A 25,286-nucleotide genomic window follows, 5' to 3' on the forward strand; every position below is an offset into this window, starting at 1 on the left:
GCCCTCCATATTGTATTAAATAACACAAGGAGACACAGATGTCATACACTGCAGCCATCGGCACAGTGAAGTGACAGTGATGACAGTCGAGGGAGTGATGACTTGATTCTCACTGTTACCCAACTTGAAGTCCATGGGTTCATGATGTCCCCACCCTCACCCCAAACATGGTGTTCAGTGACCTCCTGTGTCCTTCACTGTCCCTGTCTCTTGTCTTGTTTGTCTTGTCTGTCTGCATTTACATCCTGACCTGCCCAACTTACCTAACCCAGACATTCCTACATCCCTTCCCCAACATTCTTCTCTCTCTCAAAAAAAAAAAAAAATGGGCACCTGTCCCACAAAAAAAATCATCCCATACATAGCTCTCCATTTTGCATACATGTCTTCATGACATACATGATTTGGTCCAATTCCCTGTACAACAAATTGTGTTGTGGTCACTCCTCTCTCTGGAGGTGACAGTCAAATTCCTCTAAATTTTTGCATATATGTTCTTGTTTTATTCTTGAAGAAATGGATAGCTATGTTTCTTTTCTACATCCTTCCTGCACATTCCTTCTCTTCTTTCCCAGCTTTGGGAAGTGTATTTTTTGAACCCACAACCAATGACTATTCTCAAATACTTTACTGTTATTTTGTCCTACAGACTACTGCATGCATACTTTCCTTTTAAGGTGTAGAGATCCATGCTCACTGTTATTTGAGAATATGGCACCATTTCTTTGTGCTACAGACTAAGGCATGCATAGTTTCTTTTACAGTTGGGATATGCATGCTCAGTTTGATACAACTGTATTAAATACCAAGTAAGTGGCCCTTAACTTTTAATGCCACTAAATTACTATATAAATTATTCTTATTATTAAAATGCCATTTAGACTGTACTGTTCTGATACATACATACCACATTTTTCTTGCATCCTTAACAAACATGCAGCATGGGACCTGACATTCGAGGCTCTCTTTGCAGCAGCTGTGGAAAACACAGAACAGAACACCATTATGAATACCAGTCTTGACTATATTCAGCTTTTAGCTCTTACAATTACTCTCTGAATTGATACTTAGACATCTGTGGTGTGTCCCCTATACTAAATTCCCCAATCTAATAGGTGAGGGTATCCCGCTTCCTCCTCTGGAGGTCATTGAAGTGATGTCCGCATTGCTCACCAGTGCAGTGGATACCTGTAACACTGGATAAAGCCCTGGAAACACTATTCCAGGCTTCAGACTTGTATTCTGAGCCTGAATAGTCCCACTGCAGCAACCGGGGCCCATGCTCCTTAACTTGGATTCCAACAAACACTTTGGACTCCTGGACACCCCACCTATGTGTCCGAAAGTGCATACCCTCACCAGCAACTCCAAAAAGCCTGCCATACTTCAGGCTCAATGTATAATGAACATTTCCTGCCAATTGCATTTTATATGTTGATGTTTTCCCACCTATTGCATGTCTTGCGCTTACTGAGAGTGCACACATTTTGGTTTTGCAACATTTGAAAATATTGGGCATTGCTTACCATCATACAAACATGGTAGGTGAGACTGCACACTGGTGAGTACTGTGTTTGCTCAATGATAAACGATGCAAAACATTGACATGCAATGCAATTTCAAGGTTATTAGGTATACAGGCACTTGTGTAAATGTGTTAGTCAAATGAACCATGTCTGTGGTTCTCCTAAGGAAGTTGAAAAAACAGTTCTGTATGTTGCACTTCATTGCTATAATCTGCAATCTCACTGTTGCTAACATGGTGTGAGCCATGTTGGACCAATTGTGAGTCAGCTGAAAAGCAAATAATAACACCCAATTTACAGTCATCTGCAAACTTAATTAACCATAGGCCAGAAGTGCTGACCTGAAGGTGTAAGAAATTTATGCCAAAATTGAGTTATGTATCCAACACACAATATAAGGATCTACATTCAGTCTATCAATAATGTTTGCATGGTGATTTGTGTCAAATGCCTTGGCCAGGTCTAGATATGCTGTATGCACTGCATAACTACTATCCACTGATTCAGATACTTTTTCAAAGAAAAGTACAGTTGTGTACACTTACCATAAATGTAGATGTTTGAGTGTATTCACTGTTGCAGTCATCACCCGTAAACCATCCTTGCTCTGGTAGCCCTCGGCCGGCCTGAACACCAGAGTCGATGCCCCTCTGCATTGGCCGCTGTCACCCACCACCCGACATCAGGTCATCAGCGCTATAAAGGAAGGCAGGTGATGCCACTACATCAGTTTTTCTTGCCCTAACCAGTCAGAGGTCCAAGTAAGTATGGTAAGGTGGTCTTGGTGGCTAAAAGCCACCATTAGAAACTTATGTCTCCCTGAAGAAAGAAGATATAAGGGGGAAGGAGGGTGGGAAACCAGGACTGCATTAGATAGGTTCTTTGCTAACTTTACCCCTCTCTCATCCCCTAAAGGGCCCATCTCTATACCGGAAGAATGCAAAGTACCTGTAATCACGACTGCACAGGTAAAAAACACACTCTCCAAAGCCAAGAACACAGCATCCATGGGAACTGACAACATCCCAGGCTGTGTTCTACATGAACTACAGAACGAACTGGTACCCCACCTAAGTACCACGTTCAATCACAGCCTCACCTCAGGCTTTGTGCCCACTGAATGGTGCACAGCAATGGTTATCCCACTCCACAAAGGGGGAGCCACCACGGACCCTGGGAACTACCGCCCCATTAGCCTGATGAGCCTGGTCTGCAAGGCTATGGAGCGTATCGTCATGGAACTTATAAACAATGACATTGGTAATCTCCAAATTCTGGACCCTACCCAGTTTGGGTTTGTAAAAGGCAAATCATGTCTCCTAAACCTGATAGACTTCTTTGAAGCAGTCACCAAATCTGTAGATGAGGGTAAGGTGGTACACACAGCCTATCTAGATCTCGCCAAGGCTTTCAACACCATCCCCCACTCTGGAATTATAGACAAACTCACTAAACTAGGTATAAATCCCTATGTCACAAGATGGGTTGCCAACTGGCTCACTGATCGAACCCACACTGTGAAAGCAGCAGACTCTAAATCCAACTTTAGACCAGTGACAAGTGAAGTACCACAGGGTTCAGTCCTAGGTCCTCTCCTGTTTGGTATCTACTTCTCTGAAGTACAGGCTAACAGAAAAGGTCTTTGGCTAACAAAGTTTGCAGATGACTGCAAACTAGGAGCCATAATCAAATCTCCTAATGATGTGGACATCCAAAAGGGCCTCACTGAGACAGATGCCTGGTGTCAAAGCCATGGCCTCAAACTCAATGCCAAAAAGTGCATTGTCATCCCTTTTGGTAAAAACTCTGTACTCATGAACTACCACATAGGCGGTAGTCTACTTAACACCAAAAGTGTGATAAGAGACCTTGGGACACAGGTGGACAGTAGTCTCTCCTTTGATAATCACATTGTGAAAGTAGTCAGGAAATCCTTCTATGTTGCACACCTCATCACAAAAGGTTTTTCATCCAGGAAAAAAGAGGTCATTGTTCCCCCCTAGTCATCACTCATTAGACCCATTATAGAGTACAATGCCCCTTTTGGTATGTACCTCACAAGACATCTACAACAACTGGAAAGGCCACAGAAATACCTCACAAAGAGGATTACTGGCCTCAAACAGATGCCTTACGCAGATCGTCTCAAAAAACTCCAGCTTTACTCTGTCGCATATCGCTTGCTCAGAGGCGATCTCTTCCTAACATACAAAGCTATGTCAAACCCAGAGCTGTTGGACATGCTCCACGTAAAGAAACCCCAGTCCCTTCGAGCTACATGCTCTAGGAACCTAAACCTTGTCACCACAATAAACAGAACATACTGGAGGGATAGATTCCTGTCTCAGAGACTTCCCATACTCTGGAACAAACTACCTATCTATATCAAACAAAGCTCCTCATTACCACTCTTCAAGAAAAATCTTGATGATTGGATGGGAGATAGGAAATTCACCCCGGGGATCACTTCTGTGGCTCTGTTTGACAGGGGCACAGGAAAATAATTTTCTTTGGTGGCAAAAGCCAGGGTACCATTTGGCTAGGCTTATATAGGCCCTAGGGCCAATAGCCTAGTACCTACCTATGAACCTATGAACCTATGAATACACTTGAACATCTACATTTATGGTAAGTGTACACAACTGTACTATGTTCTTCGTGTTTCACTGTTGCAGTCATCACCTGTGGGAGGATTCCCAAAGCTGAGGAGAGGGGTGGTAGGATTAGTAAAAGACCTAGGAATGGGTCAGCATGCCGTGCAGAAGTGCAGAGGCAAACCCTGCCCTAGCCTTAGAAAATAGAGGTAGGTGGTAATGCTTGGTAAAGGTATGGACAGAAGTCCAGGTAGCAGCTTCCAGGATGTCCCTGGTGGGAACTCCTTTCCATGTATACTTTCTCTATAGTCAACCTGTGCTGTTCAGTAGGCCCTATCATGTCTATTTTTTGTTTTCCCTTTATTTATATCATGCATTAAATCTTAGTATATTGTCTGACAAAAGTAGCCTTATATTAGCTGTCCTCTTGTTGCAGAGGGAAGATGTTCTGGCTCTGACCTAGAATACCAGGGTAGTCAAGCCCTGTGCTGGAGAAGCTGAACAGGACTGAATGGTGTCAATGACTGATGTCAGATCACCCATCTCAGGATGAGGGAGGTGCCTAAGGTCCACATTTGCTGGTGACACCAGGCAGAGGCTGAGTAGCAAACACCAGAATACAAAAGGATTGGGATGTGTGTATGGTTGTGCCAATCAGCCAGGATTAAGTTTATGTAATGAAGAATGCATATGCCACTAGGGCATGTAGTACTTGTCTACCTACTTGTGAACTATGCTTGTCAGACCACCAATGGGCATGGAATTAGGGTCATAAAAGAAACAAGTCCTTGCAAGGTACTATGGATAAAGTCACACCAGGAGTTAAATTGGCTTCCTCCCTGATGCGCTTTAGAAAGAGGTGTCTTTTTCTGGTTTGCTCCACCTGGAGTGGCCCCCATATAAGACAGCAGACTGGACACTCTGATATGGAGAAGGAGGGACTCTATTGTATTCAGCTGCTAGTGCAGCACAGGCACCAAAAATACTTATTTACCTTTGAACAGGTTTTGATAATAAATATGTAGACACTTTTCATGCTGCATGTTATTAATCCTTTTTGTCATTAGACTCACTTTAACATTTTTTCTATTTGTTTTGTACTATGCTGTTTGAGTGGCTTCCTATATTTTCTTACCCTTGTTTTGTAATTTCTGTTTGCAGATTTTTTTTCCAGACAACTGCTGATTTTTTTTTCCAGCTGAACTTCACTGGTCATAAAAGTAGATAATATATATAGCTAGCTAAAATAAAATATCTGACATTCTGAATTTATATATCTTTCCTGATTCCTCATTATTTAGTTTCATTTTCTACTCTCTTCTTTATTGTTTCAGTGTTCCTTCAGAAGTTGAATCAAGTTGAGTCATTTAGACCTATGTTTGTACGCAGAAAGTTTTACTCTTTGGATAACTGCAGCACTGCTAATATTCATTCTGAGCACTACTGTTTATATTTCCCTTGCACCTTTTATTTCCCTTTATTTGCATTAAAAAGGTTGAAATGATATAACTGGTAATATCCATTCTGCCAAATCCTGTCTTTGAATCTGATAACAACTGATCATTCATATCTAACTTACTTAACACTATGTCCCATTTCTGTATACACTGATGTAGACTGATTCTGACAACTGGGTCATCACAGAGGAATAACAGTGTAGAGAACGTAGGCTGGCTGTATACCTCTGCAGTTGCTTGAGTACTCCACATTTGTTTGGTGTATTCTCAAAGACTACTGGAAGCAGAGTAAAACACTTCCAGATGGATGAAAATAAAATTTTGAATGGCTATGTACCACTTGTTCATAGTGTCTTCTTAAGTCCGCTTTTCAACTAGCCAGCCTCTAACTACTTTTTATTTTTTAAGCATGTCATGATTACTGTCTATACATCCATTACTAAGTATTCTGGCTGTAAGAATCCATGATTTTAAGGAAACAACTGCTTAATGATTGGGTTCCCTAAAAGAAAAGCTTTAATACATAAAAGCTCACCTTGAATTTCACTTTATGTTAGCTGCTGTGAGCAGCATACCTCCACATGATGACTTCCCCAGCCAGTGCAATTGCACAGGGGTGAGGTGTTCTCACCAGCACCATGCTCTGCAGGTTTGATACTCAGTGCTCCCTGAAGGTGTTAATCAAGTGGTGTGCCAGACACATTTCTCTCCCTGCAGGATGGGTGAGCTGTCAACAGCAGCCTTATCCAATCCTCTCCATCCTGACTCTTTCAGCTTCTGAACAGGTAGTTGAACTTGGGTTGTCTGAGTCAAAGTCAGGGCTTCATCCCGCTGGGCTACAGAACTTGATTACTGTACAGCCAGGACACCTTATTACATTTTGTCTGAAATGCATTTACTAATATAAACAGAAACTGCTTCCCTTTTCTTAGGCAAAAAAATTCCATTAAAGACACGTGACACCCTAACCAAACCATAAGGCATATTTACAACCTTTATCTATCCATGGACCATATGGGGTCTGGTTTGAGACATATGGAATGTCTTATACTGTATGTTTAAAGAATGAGGATGAATGAATCTTCTAGTCAGGCAATACAATGTATTCCATATATGTCACAAACCAGGCTCCTGCATATTCCCGTGTATACAATACAGCTTTATGTAGGTCATGCATCATTTCATTACAGTTGTCATGGCCAGTTTTCTACTCCAGTTCTTTAACATTTTAGATAGTATTAATAAGCTTTAGGTATTGTTTTGAGGTATTATTTGATAGTTTAATATTGGCTGTGCTCATATTTGTTACTTTTATACTTTAATTTTGCTTCTTTATTTAATTTATTTTACTGCTGTAGATTTTTATAAGAGTGGCCACGGTGGTGCAGTGGTTAGCATTGCCACCTCACAGCAAGAGGTTCTCCAGTTCGGTCCTCAGCTGGGGTACCTTCTGTGCAGAGTCTGCATGTCCACCCTGTGGTCATGTGGGTTTCCTCTCACATCCCAAAGACATGCTGTAGGTGGATTGGACACTCTAAATTGGCCCTAGGTGTGATGTGCATGTGTGTGTGCCTTCTGTGGAAGGTTGGGTGCCAGGCTGGTAACTCGACACTGTAGAACTCCACTGCCAATCATGAGCAGACAGGTGATCCGCTGTGACAGACCCTAACTGGGAAAAACCAAAAGAAGACTGCTGTAGATTTTTATATTTGGGGCCATAAGTGACATTTAACATCTGTTTGGTTGAGGGTGTGATTTTTTTATATTTTTATTTTATTTTTTTTAATTCTAAGTTTCTTAAATATGATTTGTTAAAGTTCTATTAATGTGGGCATAGTTTCTTTGGCATTAGAATGGTTATTACTGTGTGTAGTCTATTCTATGCAGTTTTTTTTTTGTTTTTTAGTCTGAATTGGACTGAGGTATATGGATTGGTTATAAGATCAGAATGTTGAAGTATAGCTGATGATGCACATGGAGTGGAGATAAATTCCTGACACACATACAGTGGTGATAAAATATCTGTAGTGTGTGTGTGTGTTTGTGTGTGTGTGTGTGTGTGTGTGTGTGTGTGTGTGTGTGTGTGTGTTTGTGTGTGTGTGCGCACATATATACGTGAATGTATGCATGTTGACTTTTCAATTAAATATTGAAATCAAAATTCTCACCATTTGTAAAGTGCCTTCCATTTCAATCATCCTCTTTTCCTGCTCCACATTTCAATGGAGCTCACATTGTGCTTCTCTATTTTTGCTATGCACATTATTTATATCCAGCTGAAGATTTTGCTTTATTTTCTAAAGATGATTGTCTCTACTGTCCTAACCCTTCCTCTGTTTCAAATATCTAGCTCATCAATTCTTTCTTCAGGTTTAGATTCTCTTGCCATGAGAACTGCACAGATTAAGTTTTGGGATGCTTGTTAATAGTGTGTGTTGATGTGAATGGTTTTGTTTTTGTTCCAACATACAAATTAATCTTTAACTTTGTATGGCACAATATTATTTTGTTCCACATGCCTACACATATATTTCTGTTTGTGGGTTTGGGTGCCTGTCTGTATAATACCTGAGCATCTTTAGAACTCCTAGAAGATTTATTGGCTAAGCACCGCTGTTCACACATTTGCATTGCACACTTGTGCAGTATATGACTATGAATATTACCCTTACACACATCATAAGCATGTTAGTTTTTGATTGAATTAAATAATAATGGTGTACTTCTAGTACACTTTAATGGGAAGCTACTATATAAATTCCACTATATAGAGTTTTGACAGCAATATTCCCTTGTGGTTCTTACATTATTGATTTCTGTTTCTATTAACTGTCTTCCTCTGTTTTAATCTGAAACTAATCTGGTAGAGCTGAATAAAACATTCACGCCCATTTATCATTCCCACTTAGAAAAATTAGCTTTTTGTGATTTTTAACAATGTTCAGGAGTTTTTACCTCTTTTTGAAAGTTTAATTGTTGTCCTATCAAACAGACTTTTGCAATGTTTTTAAAACAAACATGCAACAATTTTATTAACTGGTGTAGTTCATGCTAGGAATTGTATACCTTAAATAAATTCTTGAGGCAAAATGGTTAACTAGTTTCACACATGTTTTTTTTCTGTAAAATCTGCGATTTAAAGCAGTCAACAACTTAACTTTTCCAAAAAAAGTCAAATGCACAAAGTTTTTTTTTCTGTCATCATGTACTTATTTTGTAAATCAGCAAGATAAACATACTTGTCCATAAATGATGCTACATATGTTAAATAAGGAAAGTATAGTCATATCAGGTCTAAACTGGAAAGTCTTTTTCGAGTTAAAATCTTTTGTGTGCCAGCATTTCTACAGTAAAATAGTGTGCATGAGCTCAGGAATGTAAATAATACTTGTGGCAGACATTAGTCGATGTCAAGACTAAACATGTCAGGAACTGACAAACTGGATCTGTTCAAGATGGCTGAGTCTTACTGCTACATGCCATTAGTTTAAATGACAAAAATGTATACCAGAATGCATTATGGCTACACTAGCTGGTGGTCAACAGTAACGATTTGAAGCATGTGTGTTTTCTCCAATCCTTCAGTCCATGGGAGGAAGAATTCATAAAAGTACACAAAGTAAGTCAGAGCAGTGTCATAGAGGGATAAAGTCCTGATTATGGTGTAGGTGACCTGGGTTCGATTAGTGCCTCAGGCATCTGAGGCACTAGCTGGGGAGGTGTTGGGAGTTCTCACCCCGGGGAGGGAGATTGCCTGGGCATTCTTCACACTGATCTCCAGCAGAGGTTGGGGACATGAAGGAGGATGTTGGCCAAGTTACCATACAGGCAGGACAATGTCTGTACTTTGCCATTGCATGCACTCCCTTAGATACTATAGGGAAGTGCATGGGGGAAAGGGTTAGACCATAACAGAATCCCCCTGAAAATGTTGATGACACAACCTGTAGAATGCCCTTATGATCCATGCATGCCTAGATCAGAATAGTCTGGGGGGTAGTGGAGACGCTGGTAGATCCAGCGATGGATGGGGGCACTCGAGTACACCATAGTATGAAACATGTGATGCAAAAAGTGCTTCAAAAATAGCACAGAGAATTAAGAACAAAAGGAAGGTCAGCACATTAGCCAAGTTTAATGTTGATTGAAATAATCCAATATTAGATAAATTATTCAAGTATCATGGGACCTCTTTAAACTGTTCATAAGTTCATAGGTTGGTACTAGGCTATCAGCCCTAGGGCCTATACAAGCCTAGCCATAACAATTCCCTGGCTATTTCTTCCCACATTATTTACTTTCCTGGACCCCTGTCTAGCAGGCGATTCCTGGGGTGAATTTCCTTTCTCCCATCCAATCGTCAAGTTTCCTCTTGAAGAGGTCCAAAGAGGCACTCTGCTTGACATGTATGGGCAATCTATTCCAGAGTCTGGGGAGTCTCTGGGTCAGGAACCTATCCCTCCAGCATGTTTTGTTTATTGTGATGACAAGATTTAGATCCCTGGGCGTGTAGCTCTGAGGGATTGGGATTTCTTTATGTAGCATGTCCAACAGCTCTGGGTTTGACATGGCCTTGTATGTTAAGCAGAGATCGCCTCTGAGTAGCAGAGTATAGCTGGGCATCTGCTTTAGGCCTGTGATTCTTTTAGTGAGGTATTTCTGAGGCCTTTCCAGTTGTTGCAGATGTCTTGAGAGGTACATACCAAATGGGGTGTTGTATTCTATAATGGGTCTAATGAGGGATGAGTACAGTGGGACAATGACCTCCTTTTTCTGGATGAAAAGCCCTTCGTGATGAGGTGTGCCACATAGAAGGATTTCCTGACTGTTGTGGCGATGTGGTTATCGAAGGTGAGACCACTGTCCACCTGTGTCCCTAAGTCTCTTATCACACTTTCTGTGTTTAGTGTACTGCCACCTATATGGTAATTCATGGATACATGTTTTTTCCCAAAGGAGATAACAATACATTTCTTGGCATTGAGCTTGAGCCCATGGCTCTGGCACCAAGCATCTGTTTCTGTAAGGCCCTTTTGTAGAGTATCCACATAATTTGGGGATTCAGTAATGGCTCCCAGTTTGCAGTCATCTGCAAACTTTGTTAGCCAGAGTCCCTTAGTGTTGACCTGTACTTCAGAAAAGTAGATGCCAAACAAGGGACTGAACCCTGAGGTACTCCACTTGTCACTTGTCTGGAGCTGGATTTGGAGTCTACTTTTACAGTGTGGGTTCTATCAGTAAGCCATTTAGCAACCCATTGGGTGACATAGGGATTAATACCCAACTTAGTAAGTTTATCTATGATTCCAGAGTGGGGATGGTGTCAAAGGCCTTGGCAAGGTCTAGATAGGCTGTGTGGACCACCTTACCCTTGTCCATGGCTTTGGAGACTGATTCAAAGAAGTCAATCAGGTTCAGGAGACAAGATCGGCCCTTCCCAAACCCAAACTGGGTGGGGTCCAGTGTTTGAAGGTTGCCAATGTCTTTGTTTATAAGTTCCATGATAATACCATGGCCTTGCAGATAAGGCTTGTCAGACTGATGGGACGGTAGTTTCCGGGATCCAAGGTGGATCCCCCCTTGTGGATTGGGATAACTGTAGCTCTGCGCCACTCAGTGGGCACGAAACCTGAGGTGAGGCTATGATTAAACATGACACTTAGGTGAGGTGCCAGTTCATATTGTAGTTCATGTAGTACACAGCCCAGGATGTCATCTGGTCCCATGGATGCTGTATTCTTGGCTTTAGAGAGTGCATTTTGTACCTGTGTGGCCGTTATTACTGGAATTTGGCAATCTTCGGGTATTGAGATGGGCCATTTAGGGGTGAGAGGGGTGAAGTTGGCACTGAATCGATCTGCCAGGATATTGACAATATCCTTTGGATCAGTATATTTATTGCCATTCTGTTTTAGCTCAGAGCAGATCTGAGCATTGCCATTTAGATTCTTGACATAGTTATAGAATGCTTTGTGGTTGTCTTTGGAATCTTTGGCAATTTTATTTTCATAACTAGCTTTGGAGGATTTTATGAAGCATCTCAGTTTCTTACTGAGGCTAGTAAGGGAGTTTTTGCATCCTGGGATTTTCTTCTTTTCTGCAAAAGTTTCTTCCTTTTGTTGTAAAGTTTGTTTATGGCAGGGGACACCAGATTGGCTTCCTTTTTTGGATGAGAGCATTTTGGTTCTATTTGGGATGGTCATGCATGAGTGGATGTGCTCGTACAGTGCCTTAGTGTAGGATTCAGCAGTTGAACTTTCAGTTCCGTCTGCATGGGTGTCATGAAGTTTGTCACTTCTGACTTGAGTAGCATGAAGTTGGCTTTGGAGAAGTTTTTATGGTGGTTTCTTTACTGGGGGTGGGGTGGGATGTGGATGTTAAGGGTGATTAGCTTATGGTCAGACCTGACTAACGAGGGGGTGACCATAGGTATGGCGCATTGATTTGCCATGTTGGTAATGACCAGGTCTAGGATATTGGAGCCCTGGTGGGACTATGGATTAGTTGATCCAGGGCTGGAATTTTTATGAATTCCAAGAACCGGTGTTGGGACATGAGTAGTTTTCCCAGTTAATGGCAGGGTAGTTAAAATCACCCAGTATTAGGGTGTTTGGTTCTATCTTAATATTTTCCAGTATGTTTAGAAAGGTGTAGTGAGAATCTTGGGGTATGGTGGGGGATCTGTAGCAAGCTACAATTTGGATTGCAGTCTTACCTAGTGTTAGTTGCACTTGGAGAATTTCAGACACATTGTGTTGGTGTGAATATCCTTGGTGAATATTGACACTCCTCCGCCTTTAGTGTTTCAGTCCTGGTTTGGTGGCCGAAAAGTGTGGTAAGAGTTGTAGCCTGGTATTGCAGGGGTGCTCTCTGGAGCCTTGAACCAGGTCTCAGTTACTGCACAGATATCGATGTTCTCCATTTTTAGGAGTGCCTCGAGAGAGTGCATTTTGAGGTTTAGACTTCTAGCATTGAGTAGCATTACCTTCAGATTTTGCATGCTTGTACCTGTTACGGTGCTGGTTTTGTCCTTTGAAGTTTGCCTAAAAGACGCACTATAGGGGTGGCAAGAGCCTTAGCCAGTAACCTGAATCCCAGGGGCCAGGTGCAGACCATCTCTGGCAAAGCATCGTGGTCTGTCAATCATGTCATCCCAGGCAGACAGATACTGGATCCCCTTTGAATGACACCATAAGCTTAGCCAATTGTTGAAGTCAGTCATTTTATCCTTATATTGTGGTATCATTCTGGGCGAAGGCAGGATGCTACTCAGGGCTAGGGTCATACCTGCCTGGGCCACATGATCCAAGAGCTCTTCCATGTCTCTTTTCATGTAGTCCAGGAGGTACATCTCAAGTCATTCACTCCAACATGGACAATGACAGAGTCATATTTGTACTTGTTGTGGAGTGACTTGAGTGCATGCGTTATGTGGCGGATCCTGGCACCCGACAGGCAGCTGACTGTAATTTTCTCCTTATTCAACCTGGTGAGAGGGACATCAGTGTGCCGGACTATAGAGTCACCTATGACTAAAGTGTTAGGTACATTGTCTTGCCTTAGGGGCTGTTGCTGGGTGGCACACTGGTGTTGTGAACTATGTGACACATTGGTTGTGATTGGTGTTTGTTTGCGTTTCAGCTTCAAAGGTCTTTGTTGCTTGGGCAGGTTACAGTTAAGGGCCTCTGCATATGTGGATTTAGTGTTGCTATATGTGGGTGTTGGTGGTGCGGGTTTAGAAGGGCTGTGTGTTGCTTGAGGTGTTGTGTGGGTGTTAACCTTTTCCTCTTGACTATTTAGCACAATCTTGGGTGGAGAGAGCTTTGCTTCCATTTTGGCTATGTAAGTGCATCTCTCACAGGTTGTAGTGTTGGGTGGTAGGAGGAGAGGGTTGTCTGTGTACATGAGGCAATTGCTGCATTGCCCCATTATGCCCAGATTCACCAGGTGGACAGGAGAAATCACCGGAAGCTGACCCTTGGACATGCCTGGTTTGGGGCTTTTTTTTTTCTTTAGAAAGTACAGGATCTGTTTCCTTAGCAAGGTACTTTGCAATTATAGGCTGTTTAGTGCCTACTATTAATTTCTCCTTATTAACAAGGAGAGTTCAGTGTTTGTATGAGTTTAAGGCTGCCTAGTGCTTTCCAGCAGGTATTAGAGAAAGTGCTAGTCACAGGAATGCTTAAAGGTAAGATTGAAAAGAATGCACTCTGCAGTGTGCACTAGAGAAGTTAGATGTGAAAGTAGGTAACTTGAGTTTTACCTATTTAAAAAGTTAAGGTTTAGTGGAGAGTTACTATTTTTAAAACAGCAAGATGGATTGAAAGGGGTGGTCACTTTTGTAATTTGGTACTATGAAATACTGTAGGATGGCCAATAAATTTAAATAATTGAAGGGGTGGGATTTCAAAAATAATGATTTTGTGATTACTCACATAAGCCGTATTTTACACTGAGTCATAATTAAGTAATGGCTGTTTCGGTGACTGTAGTTTTAACTTTGTTCAGAGTATGATATATATAAAATTAGCCTGACAACAAAGTGTTGAGGATAGGAATCATGGTAGGCATACATCTACTTTTGATAATACCATCTTTAGAATTAAAAAGAAAAAAAAACAACAGCAGCAGATTCTAGATGTGATTATCCCACCACAGAATGCAAAAGACAAGACCCACTAATAATGTTTATTCTTTGACAGTACCACAAGGCAGCTGCAAAAAGATTTGTTGAATACTTTATCTGCTATCTAAATTGCCTTCATACTCAAAATGGATTACACTAGAACACACTGGATAAGATTCATTAGTCTTGAAACTGCATAGTGAAAGACTTTCCCTATGCCAAAAAAATGTATAATTCAGCTCAGTGTGGAAATGAATGTGTCAGGTGAGAAAAAGAAATTCAAATACACATAACACATAATATACCTATTAAATGAGAGGGAGAGTGAAGTGCACTACCTGTGAATAGCCTATTCATTCATGCAACTTCTGCATAGAAGGCAGGTTGTATGAGAATCAGCCCTCACAGAACTGGACTCAAATAAAATAAGCTGCATGGAAGAAGAATAGTGAGAAAGATAGAAATCATACTCAGAGGCGCAACAAAGGCACACTTGGTAACACACACATATAAATATAATGTATACAGTTTTTCAGCAGCAGTCAAGTCTCTGAACTACTGTCTTTTAATGAATATAGTTATTTTTGTCACATTTGTATGAAGTGTAGCATTTAGAAACAAATAGCCCATTGTGTTACATGAAATAAAATGGTGAGTAGTGATGCACAGGAAGGGGCAATTCAGAGCCATAAAGTGAGAACACTTAACAGAAAAGCAGCATGGTATACATTACATGTAAACAGAATGCAAATGAGTATCAGCATACTAATGAAATTCATTGTTTATACAAATGACTGAATAATACATGGCAGAATAATTCATATAAAAATATATGAGTGATAACTGTGATCAACTGCTCTGAATGTCATTAGTTTTTGCTGTGCAGGAGAGTCACACAAAGATGCTAGGAGCAGTGTCTTATGTAGCTGGTTAGCACATGTTGGTGGCCACCTAGAGAGACAGTATTTTTGATGTTGGACATCATGACCTTGCACTTTGTAGAAGAGTTTGCCAACAGTTAACATACCATTAGATCCACAACCTTGTCAATATCAACTGCTACTGTTTGGACAGAGACACCACAAAGAAGTTAATAAACACATGCCATCCTCACATGGAATCAAGTGGGATGCATGGACTGTCTGTTCCAGTTGACACTGAAGTTTGTGTGGCCTAGATCACACTTGCTGCTGGGGTCTTCAGTGCACAACAGGACTAGAACTTCAATATTGGCTTTATTTGACTGGATCCCTCTCTAGCACGTCTCCTATATTTAACACAGAGCCACACCCTCCCAGGGTCTTTTATTCAAGACTCTGAGAGGTGTGGGAAACCCCATAGTATGAGTATTATGCTTTTTATCAAAAGGGAAGAAAAAGGTTTTATTTAAATTCTGCTCAAATATTTTAAGTTGTGCATATAGTGATCTATGTGGTTGTACTTTTCTACTTTTTTCCATGTTTTAGTCAAAAATATTATCTGCTTACATTTTTTAGTTTGTTCTGGGACCTTAATCTTGTATACCTCAGTTGCAGTTGCAGGAAGATTGTGTGTTATTGCAAGATTTTAGCATCATTTATACATTATACTGCACTTCTATGACTGTAAGTAGAAATACTTATAAACGCTAGCTGTTTGCATTTCTACCCTGTCTGGAGCCTTAATCTAATTTCCTCCACAGTTGTGCCAGAATTGTGAAGTCATTGTCAAGTCAAACATGTGTAGTCATTTATTACAACATTTTTTCTATAAACAGCATTAGTGGTGAATTTTAGCATAGTCTGGTGCCTTGGTCTGTGGTGGGATAGCAACAGTGGCAGTATTGTGAATTCTGCTCCATGATTTGTGCTTCACTACTTTTAAAGATATTTACATTCCAGTTTTGCTGTTAGAGCTTTATATTCTGCTTATCACTTACTTGCTTAAAGTTGCATTTTGGTGCCATTCTATTTACTTTTCTACTGTTTTTCCCCTGTTATTTATGCCTGACCGAGCCTCCACTGAATCTTTAAGCTAAAGTTTCTGAAATTCTAACCATAGGACTAGAACTCTAATAGTGACTTTATTTGATTAGATCTTGCTCTAAAAGATGTATTCTCTCAGCTTGGATTATTCCCCTGTTCTCCCACCCTTGTCCTGTTGTAGACATATGTACCTGGCTTATTCCTCTCATTGTAGTCTGACTTCCAAAGTCCATCCCTCACCTCTTTCATTGCTATTGCCTGCTGTGTTAGCTTTTCCCACTCAATGCTTTCCATATATCCTTAATACCAAGTTCTCACCCAGCAAACCAGAATTGCTCTTCAATAAATTTAATCTATAAAACTACTACACTTAGAAATGAAACCTACAAATGCATTGAGTGGAGACAAGCTTAGAGCAGCTAGTTTGCATGTTAAACAGTTCCATTGTCAAATCTTAGCACAATCTTAGCTAGTCTAGTGCCAAACCCTAGAGACCACCCAAGGAGACCTCTGTATAACCCAGTCCATAATCTACAGTAGTCAACCAAAATATAGGTTCAGACACCAATGATATACAATTTGCAAATGCCTCTGTATCCAGGTTGGTAGATATAGGCATCCTGAGATAATGTAGCAATTGTCTCATGTTCACAGACAACCATTTAATCCTTAAAGAAACAAACACAGTATATGAGAGATGCACATACACAATTTCAGTGAAGGCAAAAATCTTGCATACAAACAAGGCTGTCAAGAACACAATCATGATATCTACTGCACATAGTGTCCACCACACACACACACACACACACACACACACACACACACACACACACACACACACACACACACACACACACACAGACCAACGTATGCTGAGGCATGAAAAAGCAATCTTCCCAAAGGTCAGTGAGCTCCTAAGCCTGTAAGCAGCAACACCTATTCTCAGCAATCTCTATACCACTAACCAAAAGCAACACCAAACATCACACATACACCTACACCCAGTGGAGTCCCAAGACCAAAGCCCATATTGCCTTATGCGCAAATGGCCATAATGCAAACACATTATCCTGGACTCTTGTCATAGGTTAATTCATTGTATGATACACAGATGCCCCACTCACCAGACTGAACAAGGAGAAGATCACAACTGTTGCTTAATATGGAGCCAGGATACACCAAGTTATGCACATACTCAAGTCACTACACCACAGGAATCATTATAGTTCTATCATAATCCATGTGGATGGCAATGATATAAGATGTACTTTCCTGGACTATATGAAGAAAGACATTATTCATCTCTGAATATGAGTTTCAGGCAGGTATAGTCCTTGCATTAGGCAGCATTCTTCCTTCATCAAGAATGATTACACAATATGAATAATAGATAATTGACTTCAGTAACTGACTTAGTTTTTGGTGTCTTTCCAGAAGGATTCAATATTTGTCAGCATGGGGGGACATGGTTAATAAACAGAATTGTGTTGCAAAGGATGGTCTGCACCTGACCCCCCCCCAGGCTTAATAATATTAGCTAAAATTTTATCCACCCCTATAGAGCCATTTTAGGCAATGCCAAATTGAAAATCCTACTGAGGTAGAAAATAAACCCAAAGAAATCTAAAGCTGTTACAGCTCAATGCTAGGAGCCTAAACAAGAAAGTTTACACCCTACAAACTCTCCTTACTCTAGGAATATAGACATCTGTACTGTTACTGATACATAGTAAAAACCCACAGAAAGTACTCTAGCAGTGCAAGGCTTCAGTGCCTTCCACACATTTAGACCATCAGCTGCACAGACAGGGACAAAAGGTGGAGGAGTCTTGATTTACATTAGTACCTAGTATACCTCTAGGATGGTTAAACAGAATGATGCCCTGAAGTTTACTCATGTACAAATCACTATGGTTGAAATCTCGTACTATACCATATCGTGGCAAGCTATGTGTCACCCTCTATGTCTCAAGAATCCCATAGCTCCTACCCTGACCTACTGCAGACATTCACCATTAAACCAAATACCCTATTTATGGGAGACTTAAACTACCCGTCTATAGACTGGGAAACATGCAAACTTGCAGGCTCAACAATTCATGAACACAAATACCCTTGACCACATAGTGTGCACATCCACCAAAGGTTTAAACATACTGGACTTGGTAATCACCATTATGACAGAGCACTGCACACCTCCCAGTGTCACATCCTCACTGGTGAGGTCATACCACAAAGCTGTCTCCTTCAAAATAAAAATGCAGCTTGGTAACCCCAGCTAATCCTAACAATTAGGAACTATTCCAAAGCAAACTACATCCTGTTAAGTGAGTTTGTCAAAATTCAGTGCCCCTCCTAACCCCGAGCTCACAACAACCTGTGTGGAATTGTTCACAGAGGCCCTGAACAACCATATATGGCTGTATAGAGGCTGCTGTACCTGTTAGAAGTAAGCCCAAAACAAACTCTAAAAAAAACCATAATGGTGGAATCCTAGCCTTAATAGGGTATATAACATAAGGAAAATGTCATAGCTGAAAACAGGAACAGAAACTCCCATAATGATAAGAGCTCTCTAATTAAACTAAACAGGAAACTTAGAGTACTATTTAAGTTCAACAAGGTCAAGACAACCTCACAAGCTAAAGACAACCTCACAAGCTAAAGACAACCACAAGGCCTTCTACAGCTATGTCTGTAACGTCAAAGAAAGCAAACTGTTTTGCCACCTTCACTGAGCAGAGCAACAAATTGTATCTACTGGCTGTCAAAGTCAAGACAAATTTAACCACCCACTCCCCCTACCTCTCCCCATGAAATACCTACTAGCATAATCCCAGCCATTAAAAGGGAGCAGGTCTTGGCAGGGCTTGCTAAAGCCAAAACCACAGCCTCAGTGGGTCCTACAATATCCAGGGGTACCTAAATAGCTTGAAAAATGGCCTATCAGGACTGCTTGAGTCACTTTTCATCTATAGCTACAAAACAGGCTTTTTACCATAGGTTCATAGATAAGAACTATGCTATCTGCCCAAGGGCATCTATAAGCCTAGCTAGAATGAGTTGGCTTTCACCACCCCCTTAGATTACTTCCCTGTGCCTTGGTCCAGCAGAGCCATTAGTTCCCTGTGCCTCTGAGCAGCAGAGCCACTGCAGTGATCCCCGGGGTAAATTTTCTGTTTCCCATCTCTCGTCAAGGTTTCTCTTGAAGAGTGTTAGTGAGGGGCTCTGCAGTGGTTATCCTATTTCATGTGGCTAGACCATTAACCAACATGGAAATCATGAGTCTGACTAGTCTAATATGTGATGCCATGGAATGAATTATCATGAAAATAATCAACAAAGGCACAGACAATCTTCAGATGCTGGACACAACTCAGTTTAGCTTTATCAAAGGAAAGGCATATCTACTAAACCTAGTGGACTTCTTTGAGAAGGTCACCAAAGCAATGGACGGAGACATTTTTTCATACTGCCTAACTGGACCTGTTTAAGGCATTCAGTAATATACCTCACTTAGGTATAGTTGACAAACTCACCAAACTGGGCATAAACCCCTACGTAACTCACTGGATTGCCAGCTGGCTCATAGGACCCAATAAATCAGGATTGGTGGGACCACCTTCACTAAAACACTAGTCAGCAGCAAGGTACCTCAGGTCTCTGTGCCGGGGCAACTCTATTTGGCATCTACTTCTCAGAGTTGAAGGCTAATGTCAAAGGAGTTTGGCTGACCAAGTTCACAGATAACTGCAAACTGGGAGCTAGCACAGATTCCCCCATGACACAAATATCTTGCAAGAGGATCTAACACAGAGAAATGGCTGGTAAAAGAATCACAGATTAAAACTCAGTGCAAAGAAATGCATTATAGTGTCTTTTGGGAAAACAGCCACCCCAGGCTAATTACTCCATCAGTAAGACAACCCTAAGAGTTGACCCAGTAGTCAGGGACCTGGGAACATATGTAGACAGTAATATGGCTTTTGACTAACATGGGGCCAAGGTAGTAAAAAATCATTCTATGTCACCCAACTTATAAATAAGGACATTGCATCCAGGTCCAAGGAAGTCATAGTGCCACTTTACTTGGCCCTTATCAAACCCATCATGGAGTATAATGTCCCCTTCAGCATGTCTCTGACCAGATATATGCATTAGCTGTAATATCCACAAATGTTCCTTACCAGGAGAATTCAGGATATGAACACATTATGATATGTGGATTGCTTTAAAGCCCTATCGCTATATATGGTGTCCTGCAGGTTACTGAGAGGTGATCTATGCATGGCATACAAGACATCCTCAGGCCCATCTGTGATGGGCTCTGCATCCACAAAATGAACAGCATTAGAACTAATAGATACAAGGATTTACATTTTGCTTGTGACATAAATAGGACATGTAGGCAAGGCAAATATGTGTCTCAGAGGATCCCCATGCTCTGAAACAGGCTCCCCATCCATGTGAGACAGAGTCCGTCCCAAATCCTATTTAAACATAACCTCGACCAATAGGTTCATAGGTTCATAGGTTCATACTAGGCTATCTGCCCAAGGGCATTTATAAGCCTAGCCCATAGTTATGTGGCTTTCGCCACCCCTTTAGTTTGAATAAAAACTATGCCTATCATTTTTCTGTGCCTCTGTCAAGCAGTGACACTGAAGTAATCCCTGGGGTATATTCCCATCCATTGGTCAAGATTCCTCTTGAACAAGGCCAGCAGGTGCACTGCCTCACATGTTTTGTTCCACAGCATAGGGAGTCTCTGGGTGATGAATCTGTCCCTCCAGCACGTTCTATTTATAACCGTGTCAAGGTTTAAGTCTCCGCCTTGTGGTTCTGAGGGATCTAGATTTTTGAGGTGAAGCATATTCATCAAATCTGGGTTTGACATGGCCTTATATGTCAGGCACAGGTCACCTCTGAGCAAGCGGTATGAGACTGAATAGAGCTGGAGTTCTTTCAGTCGGGCAGCATAAGACATATTTTTGAGACCCTTTATCCTTTTGGTGAGGAACTTTTGGGGCCTTTCAAGCTGCAGCAGGTGTCTGGTCAGATACATTCGAGCAGGGGCATTGTACTCAATCATAGGTCTAATGAGTGATGAGTACAGGGAGACGATGACCTCCCTTGATCTAGATGTGAATCCCTTCATGATCAGGTGGGCGATATAGAAGGTTTTCCTAACTACTTTAGCAACATGAGTGTCAAACGAAGGCTACTGTCAACTTGGGTCCCCAGATCCCTGATGACTTTTTCTGTGCTCAGTGGATTGCCACCTATATGGTAGCTAGGGGTAACCTTGTTTTTCCCGAAGGGTATGACTATGCATTTTTTGGCGTTTAACTTCAGGCCATGGCTCTGGCACCAGTTATCCGTTTCTGTGAGGCCCTTTTGGAGGATATCTGTGTCAGATGTGTTTTCGACTATGGCAGTTTGCAGTCATCTGCAAACGTTGTCAGCCATAACCCTCCTGTGTTTGCTTGTACTTCAGAAAAGTAGATGCCGAACAAGAGTGGACCCAGGACTGAGCCCTGTGGGACAACACTTGTGACAGGCTTTGAGTCTGACATGGCTCCAGCAACTCTGACCCTGTGGGTTCTGTCACTTAGCCAGTTTGCAACCCATCTTGTGATGTATGGGTTTACATTCAAGCTGATGAGTTTTTCGATGATACCTGAGTGGGGTATTGTGTCAAGGCCTTTGCCAGGTCGAGGTAGGCTGTATGGACTGCCTTTCCTCATCAATGGCCTTGGTGACTGTCTCAAAAGTCAACCAAGTTTAAGAGGCAGGATCTGCCTTTGACAAAGCCAAACTGGGTTGGATCCAAAGTCTGCAAGTTCCCTATGTCTTTATTTATGAGTTCCATTATGATCCTCTCCATGGCTTTGCAGATAAGGCTTGTCAAGCTAATGGGGCGGTAATTTCCAGGGTCTGTGGAGGCACCGCCTTATGAAGTGGGACCACAGTGCGTCGCCACTCCTTGGATCCTGAGGTGAGGCTAAGATTAAACAGCTGTCCTAACTGTGGGTTTAATTCCTCATTGAGTTCATGAAGCACACAGCCGGGACACCATCCGTCCCATGGATGCTGTGTTTTGCCTTAGTGAGGGCAGTTCTCACCTGGGCGTTGGAGATGTTTGGGGGGCTACAATCCTCTGGAATAGATATCTCTCCTTTTGGGGGGGAGGATGGGGAGAAGTTTGCACTGAACCTGTCAGCCAGTATGTTAGCAATGTGTGTAGGTTCAGTAATTTTCACATCATTTTGAACTAATTCTGAGCATATCTGGGAGTTTCCTCCTAGGTTTCTAACATAGCTAAAGAAGGCCTTATGATTGTCTTTAGAGTCCTTGGCGATTTTTCTCTCAAAATTTGCCTTGGATGATTTTATGAGAGCTCTTAGTTTTTACTTATAATGATCAAGGTGTCTTACCTTTCAAGGATTTTGCTCTATCTTGTAGTAGCTTCCTCCTTTTGTTGTAGAGCTTGTTTATGGCTGGGGTCCACCAGACTGGACGCTTGCCTTTGGTACAGAGAGTCTTAGTTTTGTTTGGGATTGCCTGATCCATGCAGTCCTGTAGGTGCTGGTAGAAGGCATTTGTAAGTGATTCAGCGGTTTGAGTAATGTTTACCACTGGCTCAGGGGCCTTAAAGGAGACCACACTAGTTTTAGAAGTGTGAAATCGGCTTTTGAGAAGTTTTTCACTGTGGTCTTTTGTTTCAGGTGGGGGCGGGATGAGGACCTCCAGCGAGATTAGTTTATGATCTGATCTCACCAGTGAGGGGTATACTTCGGTGTTGAACATTTTGATCCCATGTTCGTGATGATGAGATCAAGTATGTTTTCTCCTCTTGTGGGGATGGTGACTAGTTGTTCCATGGCATTTGAGTTTATGAACTCCAGGAATCTTTGGGTTAGAGTGTTCGGGCTTGAGTAGTGTTCCCAGTCTATATTAGGGTAGTTGAAGTCACCTAGTATGATGGCGTTTGGAGATACATTTATCCCCTCCAATGTTTTCAGGAAGGCCATGTGAGGTTCCTGAGTTTGAGAGGGTGGCCTGTAACATGCTACAAATTGCAGAGCAGTCTTGCCTATGGTTAATTGCACCTGGATGGTCTCTGATGCATCATGCGTTGCCACCAACCTTGAGGTGTTGGTGTCCTTTATGAATATGGACACCCCCCTCCTGAATGGGAAGTCAGAAATTCACCCCAAGTCTGGACCCCATGTCTCTGATAGAAGCAGACAGTAACTATGCCCAAACTAGAATACCCCCCACATAATCTTTAGAAACTTCCTAACTAACATAACTCTCCTAATAAATGCAGATGATACATAGGGCCATAATTGGGTTGGGTTGAGTGGCTGGGCTTATAAAGGCCTTGGTTGTCATTAGCCTAGCCTATGGAACTATATGTCTCACCTTAGAGGGTTGGAGGGATCAAAATCCTGCAGCCATGTATGTGTTACTCCTCAGTTAAATTATCCATACCACATGTGTTGATTAAGCCATTCCTACCAATTTATAATTATCTTTTACACAATCACAATGGTTACACGATGATGGATTTGAACATCAGACCATCTAAATCTGCTCTCTATACAGCCATGTATTAGCCACACATGCTGTAGGAGAAGACTTGCTACAAGTTTCAGGCAACAAACATTTGAAGAGATAACTTCATCATTGTGTTGCAGGACATATATTTGAGCTGAAAGGGAGTGAAAGAGTTGGGGAAACCCTCTTTCCATGTAACTGTTCCCAATAAGTGGAAATGTACAAATCACATCTCATCTGTTGGCTAAGCCAATCCTACCTGCAACTATATTCAGACACACTTATACTATTTAGACATTGTTGGATTTGAAAACCAGCCTATCTAATTCCATACCCTATAGAGCCTTGTATTAGCTGCTCATGTCATAGGAAACGTCTTACTACAAGGATCAGACAGCACACTTTTGAAAGTATGACTTCATCACTGTGTTGCAAGGCAAATGTATGACCTAAAAGTGAGAGCAAGAGTTGTTGAAATGTTACCTCTTAGTGGAAGTGTACACATTGCAAATGTAGGATAAGCTAGTCTTTCTTGTTTGTATTTGCTGGCAAACTCAAAGATGTTATAAGTGCTGGGTTCGAACACCTTCCTATCTAAACCCATATTATATAGAACTGTATTAACAGCTGATGCCATAGCAGAAATCTTGTAACTGATAACAGACAGCACATACTTGTATTTTACATACAGATTTGCTGTATCCAGGACTGTTTGTAAGCTTCTGAGCCCCCCAAGCTTTTCTGAGTTGGAGGGAAGCCTTCTAGCTTATCAGTGGAAGTGGCAAGCACTAGGTAGCCTATCTACCACAAGAGTGGTTTCTGGCCCAGAAATTGTAGTTTATTGGCCGTTTGGCAGTTTTTCCATCTCTTTCAACTTACTGGTTTAATGGCCCGCGTTTGCGCTTGTTTCCCATCTTTCCTGTAACTAGTCTAGTCCAGATACAGATTTGCTGTATCCAGGACTTCTTGCAAGCTTCTGAGCCCCCCCAAGCCTTTTTGTGTTGGAGGGAAGCCTTCTAGCTTATCAGTGGGAGTGGTAAGCACTAGGTAGCCTGTCTACTACAAGAGTAGTTTCTGGCCCAGAAAATGTAGTTTATTGGTCGTTTGGGCAGTTTTTCCATCTCTTTCAACTTTCTGGTTTAAAAGCCAGCATTTGTGCTTGTTTCCCACCTTTCCTGTAACTCGTCTAGTCCAGATACAGATTTGCTGTATCCAGTACTGTTTGTAAACTTCTGAGCCCCCCCCCCCAAGCCTTTCTGTGTTGGAGGGAAGCATTCTAGCTTATCAGTGGGAGTGATAAGCACTAGGTAGCCTATCTGCCACAAGATCCAGGTACAGATTCTTAGTTTTAGCACTTGAATTTGCTTATTCGTGCTCAGCACTTGTTCAGAACTTGTTGTTAGCACTAAATAAACTACAAACCTTCCTATTTACCTAGAGGAAAACAGTTTTTGTGCTTACTTTCCTCCCTTGCATAGCAAAAAACAGATCTTATACTCACTTTCCTCACTTGTCTTGAGGAAAGTAGTTTTTTATTCAGGCATGTCCAAGGG

Source organism: Protopterus annectens, chromosome 4.part0 (assembly GCF_019279795.1).
Source record: "Protopterus annectens isolate FY-2018-M chromosome 4.part0, PAN1.0, whole genome shotgun sequence".
In the NCBI taxonomy this organism is placed as follows: domain Eukaryota; kingdom Metazoa; phylum Chordata; order Ceratodontiformes; family Protopteridae; genus Protopterus; species Protopterus annectens.